The sequence below is a fragment of the Propithecus coquereli genome, unplaced genomic scaffold (genome assembly GCF_000956105.1).
Source record: "Propithecus coquereli isolate 6110/MARCELLA unplaced genomic scaffold, Pcoq_1.0 Scaffold3, whole genome shotgun sequence".
Taxonomy (NCBI): Eukaryota; Metazoa; Chordata; class Mammalia; order Primates; family Indriidae; genus Propithecus; species Propithecus coquereli.
In genome coordinates, this window is record NW_012148618.1 from 17,710,084 (window position 1) to 17,719,891 (window position 9,808).

Here is a 9,808-nt window from a genome sequence, read left to right on the forward strand (position 1 = left end):
TAGCTACAGAATTCCCATTTAAGTCAAATCAACTATACTTGAAAATAAACCTAGAATTTAAATGCTATCATCATTTATAATTTATTCTGCTTCTGCACACAAAAATATGGCTCAATTCAAAAGCAAGCCTTGGGTAAGACGTGTGCTTTGCAAATTTTGCTGGGTGGTTTTAACACAGATGACACCAAATTTTGAAAAACTTAATGGGAAGCAGGGTTTTTTTTCTTAAAGCACATTTTGAAAATCAATCGTAACTTATTCTTGATAGCTTCTTCATCTCCCACCCCAAGAAAAGACAACCTATAATGATTCTAAACATATTTTAATGTTATCATTTAAATATTCTAGAAAACCCCAACATGAAGCCACATTTAATAATTTTTAAGCATAAAATAACTATTCACTTTTAATTCAAAAAAAAGTCATAATTAGATTTCAAAGACTGAAGCAGATAGCATCTACTACTCACACATGAGTAGAATCAATGACCCAAAGAAATCCAATGCTAATTTCTCAGGCAAAATTACTGAGGGTATGACTTTTAGACCTCAAAGGCAGTTAATGTTCTCTTGGGAAAGACTAAAGTCTCCTAGCATCAATCTTTAATTTGTAGGCATATTTTAGTTTCCTCCTGGATACTACCAATCAGTACTCTCTCAATGTGGGCAGCATTATGTTGATTTGGAGAGAAGGCATTTCAGACATTAATTCATTCCATGTATCATTATAATGATTACGTATTTCTTTAAAAAGGCATTTAACATGAGAGCAACATGAGCTGCTATAAAGTCTTCTAAAAGAAGAAACCAATAGCCACCTTTTTAAACTCTGTTTTGTTAACCAAGCCTCCTTCTGTAGGTCGTTTTAGACATGTTTGTTTACTGCTACTTAAAATAAAGTCACTCATAAACTTGCTGATTATAGGAAATTCTCTTACTCTAAAAATTGCCTGATATAGCACATATTCTAACAGAAGCACACATTGCAGTATTGATTCATAGAGGAATATGACAATAGTTCAGGTTAGGTAGATGGCAAGGTTTAGCACTCCCTTAAGAGTCTGTGTGCACATAATGATTTACAGTCAGTTGAGTACATTTTGAATTAAACCATGTCTGCATCAACAACAAAACCATACATTTCTGTGTTGTGATTTTTTTTCCAGCTTATATGTACCTTTATTTTTGCATTTTCCCATGTAAGGTAGTATTGGTTTAGAGTCCACAAAAAAGGTGCGGAATCTCTGGGCCTGTTTTGGGAATCAGAATAAACCTAGAAACACTCACTAATCCCTGGTAGGGATTAAAAAATCCCCTCTGCCTTGTTCTTGATGTATATATCTGGGAGGGAGTAGCTCAGTATATACACCTCACGTCCAGCTATTCCTCTGATAGTAAAGAGATTGTTCAAACACAGGTTTTGGAATTTGAAGAACTATTTTTGAGTTCTGGCATTGTCATTCATTAAGGATGTGACTTTGGGAAAGTCACTAATATCTTTAGATCTCAGTGATATCCCCAGTGAGAATGGAGTTAATGATTGTGTCAAATTCTTAGCATACATAGGACAAATTGAGGAAACAACACATGTAAGGAAATTAGTCGCTGGCACACAATGTTCAGTAAATATTGCTGTTATCATTATTTCTGAAAGTCATAATTTTTGTCAGCTTTATTACAATAGCATTCACCAATACGTTTTTATAATGTATAGTAGCATAACCATGACCACAGTCATGAAATAGAACATTTCCATCATCATAAACGCTTCCCACATAGTGTTATAGACTCTTGAGACTTAACAAAAATTTTGTGGCCTCTAGTCTAATTTATTTATCAATGAAAAAACTAAGGTCTTCTGAGGTGCAGAAAATTTCCCAAGCTCACTTGCCTCAGCAATGTCAAAGTCTCTTAAATATTTCTTTCCCTTGGACTCAGTTCTCTACTGCTTCACCACACTGGCTCTTTTCTGGTCAAAAGTTCTCTCTGTGTATTCCAGCAGGCCACAAGGCAGAGCAGAGAAGTTTCCAACGAAGGCTAGAAATCCTACGGAACTGTCCAAAGAAACATCGTAATACGTGGGCAAAGCACCAGTCAGCAACAAAAACTGCCCTCTTCCAAAATTTGAGCACTGGAGAGCTTACTTGGTCTTTCAGTCTGGAAACATCTATAAAACTTTCTTTATCATTAGAGTTCAGAAATTTCAATAGTGTATCCAAAGGACAACATATTTAAGAGGAATTAGTATGCGCATTAAACAAATTATGAAATTTGAGAGCGGGGTGGATGTACAATAGAATAAGAAGATTTTTTTAAAACTCAAATTCTGTTGTTCTTGGGAGGATCTAATGTTTCTTGTTTGGCAGACCTTGGCTTATTTTATGACAAGTTATAATGATCTTTTATCTTAGCTCTGATTGGGCTTTTTAAGCATTGTAGAGTTTGTCATCAGAATCACGGAATTTCAACAGGGCTGTTTCTTTTAAGATAAAAGGGCAGGTCTCATACTCCCTACCATCTTTTTCTCAATAGCCTGAGTGAGAGAAATAATATCTACATATAGTAGATAAAAATAGTGGCTTTTTAACATTTTATCATATACCTTCTAAAACAGTTTTGAAAAACTATGAATCATATTGTACATTTTAAATTGACATCCAAAATTTTCCAACATTTTAACATTAAATAGTTTCAAGGAATGTATAGGAGCTATTTTTTAAAAAATATTAACATTTTAAGATAAAACTAAAATCACCATTTCAAACATTTTCAATGAGCTCTATCACTGTGATTTGATACCCACCATCATCCCTTACAGGAAAAAAGGAACAAGGTATCCTTTAGAAACTTGACATCATTCCTTTTTTGTCATGTTCTTGTTTTTCCATTCTACCTCACCATATAATCTTATTGCTACAAAATATATGCTATGTTATTAAAATCATTTCTAGATCTCTCTATAATACTTAATGGCAGCAAACATACATATAAATAAATAAGAATTTGTGTATCATTTTCTATGTTCATCTGTGTTGACCAAGGAAAAAGAAATTTGTTACAAATTTTGATAAGTAATCATTAAGGACAATAAGTAAAATGTTATTAAGAATGCATTTCTTATTGAAATAGATGATGCTCTTATTTTGTTTAATTAGTTTTTATACCCGCTTTGAAAATAAAACAGTGTTCATGCATGTTCTCACTTACATGTGGAAGCTAAAAAAGTTGATTTCATAGAAGTAGATATTTGAATAGTGGTTACTAAAGAAGGGTGAGGGTCTAGGGATTAGAGAGAGATTGGTCAAGATTCAAAATTGCAGCTAGATAGAAGGAATAAGTTCTGTCATTCTGTAACACTGTAGAGTGACTATAGTTAACAATAATTTATTGTATAATGTCAAGTAGCTATATGGAAGGATTTTGAAAGTTCCCAAAACAAAGAAATAAATGTTCATGATGGGTATATGCTAATTACCCAGATTTGATCATTATACATTGTATACATGTATCAAAGTATCACTCTGTATGCCATAAATATGTATAATTATTACATGCCCATTAAAAACAATACATAATGAATTAATTAATTTTAAAAAATAAAACTGGGTTCAGGATCAATTCTATTCCCATTTTTTTTAGACATGAATTGAGATAACTGGTTCTCATATGTAAATATTAATAGATTGGAATGAAAAGAATTTTGTTACAGCAATGAAACTCAATTTATTGAACTCCTTTCAAGTTATAAGACAAAAATCACAAATTGATTTCTTATTAAAATAAATCTATAATGATCTGATTGGTAGGTTACTTCTTCCTCCAATTTTATTGAAAGTAAAGAATTAGAACCCTCCTTGATTGGCAATATAAATTATTTCCCATTTATTACTATCAATTAAACTATTACTTTCATTGGACCTTCACCCACAGGTAAGACATAAATATAAAATTCCCTTTCTGTAAAATCTGTGAATTTCTTTTGTAAAATAGGAGAAAGGCAATTATGAAAGAGAAATTAGTAAAAGAGAATGGTTGGAAGCCTCTAGCATGATTGGCCACTAGAAAATTATCAGGCAAATCAATTCTAGGAAACTACACATATGGCAGTTGAATATTTGGAAATAGATTTTCTTAAAACTATTCATGCCAGAGTGCCTGATGGAAAGTCTCCACGAATCCTCAGGGGAAAGCATATTCCAGTGTGAAGACCACTGAAGTAAGAAATGTAAGAGTAATTTTATCTACGAAAGATTTTTTTCTTATGTTGCACTTTAGACCTTTATTAAATTGTATCATCATCAGCAGATGGTTCCTCAGAACCATCCTCACTGAGATATAATATATTCTTGATATTTTTGAAGACAAAAGAGTAGAAAAATTCCTTAACTAAGAATAAGATTAATTCAAAACTGTACTTGTGGGCCAATAGAAAAAAAAATATTCAAAGGTAACTTCAGGATTTCCAGTTTTTGGACCAACACGTAAGGAGCTTAGAAGTTGCCACTCCCTCCTTATAACAAATGAAAAGCTGGACAAACTGAAAAATGAATATCCTTTAAATCCATCAGAGAAGTGTGATCACACAACAAAGTCCCCAGAATTAGAGAGATAGGCGATACATAGAATCACAACTTCTTAGAGCAAAAATCTTCACAGGAAACAGTATCAGAGTAAGAAAACTTGAACTTGAATTGACAAATCACTGGAGGCTCAGAGTGGACAACTCTGAGAATTAAAGACTCCAGGAGAAGTGATATCAGCAAGATGGCAGAATAGGACATCCCAAATTTCACTACCCTGACAGAAAATTCAACTAGCAACTATTCGTGGACAAGAATATCTTGGTGAAAACTCCACAACTTGGGAATAAGCCCAAGACACCTGTGTGGAACACCAAATCGAACAGCACATTACAAAGGTAAGAGAAATTGTCTCATTTTGACTACATTACCCCCCTCCTCATCCCTCAAAGTCAGTATAGCATCACACAGAGAGGATTCTCCAAGGCTCGTGATTTTTACAGTGAAAAAATGAGAACTGGAGGTGGACATTCAGCTTCTCTAGCATTCCAAGATACTTCATAGGACCCCACTTCAGTGTTACCACATGGGAAATGTGGGCGGTAACATCATGGCTAGACCACCTGGGATCAGGTAGTAACAAAGCAAGGAGGAGGAGCCCACAGTGACCAATGTACAGATCTTTTTGACAGTTCTGACCTTCCAGAAGGGGTGCCCAATTAGAGGTAACAACACACCCCACCCACAAAGTCAAGTTGATTGCTCCCAGAAAAGGTGGGAAGTTCTACCTGGCTTGAATTTCTAGATGGCCATCCTCCAGGCCCCACCTCAGACTCTACCCCGAGATCTCACCCAGAGAGGGAGAAAACTCCCACAGCACATTTCAGCAAAGTGCAAGGACCCTGCAACTCCTACAATACCCATAAGTTTAAATAGCACTCAGCTCAACCTCAAAACCTACCCTCAAGCCTCACGCACGTAGTGAGGCAAACCTCAATCATGCATTTCTAATGAGTAGAGCAGCTGGTCCCATCCATCCTGGGCAGCTACTCTACCTAACCTTGGGGGCTTTCCTAGAAGCCTGTCCTAATGTAGAACTCAAAAGGAAATACCACCTACCCAGGAAATACACCCTGTTGTGGCCCAGCCCAACCAGAAGCTATTGCAGTGCCCATCTGGTAGCTCTGCCTGATTGCTGGTGCTTCTGTTCACCTATGTGTCCTACCCAAACTCAGAGCAAAGACAATAGCCCAGCCATCTAGAGAACATGAAAGCAAGCTCTGCCTGTCCAGTGTCATTACCAGCTGGCCCATCCAGAATCACAGAATAGGTTAAATAGTGAAGATCTGTCTCTGACAGAGATGACCTATAAAGCCAGAAGTGGTGTCTGTGTCCTGATATGCACTGACAGCAAAACAAGGACACAAGGATTACAAAGACTCAGAAATTCATGATACATGCAAAAGAAACCAAGAAATTCCAAGAATAAATCCTAAGGAAACAGAGATCTGTGAAATAATAAAGAACGTAAGATAATTATCTTAAAGTAAACATTGACTTAACGCTTTAGACTGCACCGTAACAGACGTACACAGAACATTCCATCCGACAGCAACAGGATATACATTTTCTCAGTCACGTGTGGAAAATTTACTTCTGCTTTTATATTTATTATTTCTTTCCTTCTGCTAACTTGGGGCTTAATTTGTTCTTTTTCTGTTTCCTTGAGACTTTAAGTTGTTTATTTGATATCTTTCTCTGTTTTTGATATAGTCATTTATTGCTGTAAACTTTCCTCTTAAAATTGTATTTTCTGTGTCCCATAAGTTTTAGTATATCATATTTATATGTTGTTTTATTTCCATGTATTTGTGAATTTCCCTAAATTCTTCCTTCTGATTTCTCTGTACTTTCCATTTAATTTTGTGGTGAACTTAAAGCAGCTTTTAAAAAATAGAATATTAATTTAAAAAATAAAGATACCTTTAGCATTTGCTGTAAAGTTATTGAAAAAATTTGATTATGCTTCATTCATTAAAGTCTTTTGCATTAAATTCTTAACAGTCATTTGCACTATGGAAAGTTTATCAATATTCAATAATTAATATATTTTATTCTATTGTGTAAAAAGGATTATATAACATTCTCTGATTCTAATTTTTCCTTGATTGTTAGAATGTTCAGAGTCAAATTTAATGTTAATTCACTGTCTATATTTCTTAGCTATAAAATATGCTTCCTTTTCCTTCCTTATGGTTTTATATTTATAACTTTTTCAACAATCTTATTATATATATGCACTTTATTTAAATCACCTGGGTCTTTTTTTTTCTTTTAAGGTTTAGGGTATAAGTAAGAGTATAAATGGATTAAAATATGAATAATTAAAATATTTACAATCTAGCTATTTAGCTAGGAAGGCTAAAATTTGTTTTCACGACAGTTACTTTTTCTTATGAAACTTGTAGTTTATCTTGTTTGTCAAATCATTACATATAGCTTCCAAATGCTTGTTAGATAAGTAGGGGGTCCAGCCCTCCATATTAGTGGGTTTCACATACTACAAATATTGTATTTTTGATTTACACTTGGTTGCATCCATAGATGAGGAGCCCATGCTTACAAAGGGACGACAGTACCTCAATTATAGAGTTGGGGAGGCTGAGGTGGGAGAATTGTTCGAGGTCAAAAGTTTGAGACCAGCCTCAGCAACACAGCAAGACCGATCTCTAAAAAAAATAGAAAAAAAAATTAGCCAGGTGTGGTGGTGTATGCCTGTGGTCCCAGCTGCTTGGAAGGCTAAGGAGGGAGGATTGCTTGAGTCCAGGAGTTTGAGGTTGCAGTGAGCTATGATAATGTCACCACACTCCAGCCTGGGCAACAGAGCAACACCTTGTCTCAAAAAAAAAATCATAGAGTTGTTGCTGTTCTGTAAGTTAATGGTATATCTCCCCATGGTAACAAACAACTATTGGTCTCCAATTGGAGCAGTTACCAGAACTGCTGACAACAGAAGTAACCACAGCTAGAAACAGCAGTGGTAGAGAGACCACATTGCCTTGCTTCTGTTTCCCATCAATGTTGAAAGAAAAGGCCTGCTGCCTTTGTCTAATTCACATGGGTGTAAGGGTATGATGTCATAATCTCTGGCATTATCCTACATTGAGAATATATCATAATTTATTGCTTAAAAAATAGGCCAACTTGAAGACTCAAAAGCCAAGGGTAGAGTCTTGAGTCAATTATGCCAACCTAATTAATGAGTTCTCAAATTCCAGGCTCTACCTAAAACACAGACTGTGGGCCATTCTAAATTCAGTCACTCATTTTTCTAGTGTATTATCAGATTTCTAAATGGGTACCAATCTCCTTAATTGGCAAACAATAATTATCGCATTTATTAGAGTTCTAGTTGTGCCTCTAACATGAAAGACAGATGTTTATATAATATATTGGGTAAGACTCTACTCCCTAATTTCAACTTTATGGGGGAAAATATTTTAAATTTAAGTTAGTATAAGAATATTGAAGATTTTGAATTTAGACATACTTGTGAAACTTATATTATTTCTTATTGATAGATTACTCTGGATGGTAAGTCATTAAAGATCTGAGTTCAAACAAACAGAGGATTATAATTTATAACACAGGGATAAATGTGATATTAACTATTGAGTTGGCTTACAGCTATTTCCAGACTAATTTCCAGTTTATTTCTTTAGTCCTATCAGACTTATCGTGCAAGAGAATTCTTTAAAAGATATAGTAATGTCTATAAAATGTATGATAATCATCTCTGCTCTAAAAATGTTTGTGTGTACATGTGTATATGTGAAAATATTGGAAGACAACAAATGTATGAAATGTTAGTGGCTAAGAATGTAGCTCATTTTTATTTTCTTTGTGCTTTTCTGTATTTTACAAATGTACTATGTGTGCATAAATATCTTTGAGCATCAAAGAATAAAAAGAGATAAATATAAAAAGAATAATGTGACAGGATTCTGACTGAATTTTTTGTAGACGACAAAGACATGAAATTAAGTGAGGTTTATGTTCCAACTCTACCATTTGTAGCTATATTGTTTTACAGGATATTGCTTTAGTACACAGTCCTTTTGCAATATTGGGAGGATACATTGCAAGGGAGGTAACTGTGTGCCTCTTTAGGATCTTCTATATGGAGTTTCGCTTCTGCAGTGAGCTGCATGGTTATGGTTACATATATATAAAGCATTCCATGCCTACCCTGTCCCCCTGTCTCTAGTCTCCCTACTATTGATTTGAGTGTCCTTTCTCTAGGGCAAGCAAAAAATTCAATTGTACCAGTGAGCAGGAAAGCAATTAACTGAGTGAGAAATATGCCCAGAGTCCATTTTAGATGAAGCTTTAGCCCAAGCATTCAATTTGTTAAGAGCAACTAGGCAGGAGGTAAGTAGGCCTCCAAATAGTTTAATAAAGTAAAAATAGTTGGGACAACCTCCTTGTAACACAATAGGAACAAATACAATTATAAAGCAGTCATGCTGTGTATACTCCAGCCTAGATGATAATCCTAGCAAGACAAACTCTGGGACTGCCTTTCAATCACACTAGGCCTGAGGGATTTGGGAGGGTCCTGTCTCTAGTGTCTGCACCTAGTAATAGATACTACACTGCTAAATAAGTGTACTGATAACCAGAGAGAACACATGGCACAATATGAAAAAAAGTTCAGGTGGTCATAACTTGTATAACCACACAGATAATCAAGTTCTCAGTCGTGTGTTTGAGAGCGTGACTTTTCTAATCAATTTTCTCTAATGTGCTATCACCTCATTCATTTGTTCATTCATCCATTTAGCAAACATGCCTTGAGCACTTTTTAAGTGTAAGGTCCAGTAGGCAGTTTTGAGGCCTAATTAAAAAGGCAAAGAACTTGGGGTGAGGGGAAAGTTTGGGCTTTGAATTCTGGTTCTGACATAAACCAATTGTATGGGGCAGACCCAGGTTTTGGAAGCCTGAAGCTTCTATAATTTCTGAGGTCCTCTCTAAGAAGAAGATATAAAATTAAGACTACAGGCTCATGCAACGAAGGAGCCCAAAAGCCTAATCTTCATCAACTTCACAGAAATCCACGTCTGTAGTTGATTTTGATTTTGTGCCTTAGTGTTATATGAACTTAAACAAGTTATTTAGCCTCCTTGAGACCCTGTTTTCTCTTGTGTAAAATGAAGGTAAAATATATTTCTTACATGACTGTTGTGACAAAGACATGAAATGAGACTATCAGTGTATGTAAAGTGATTT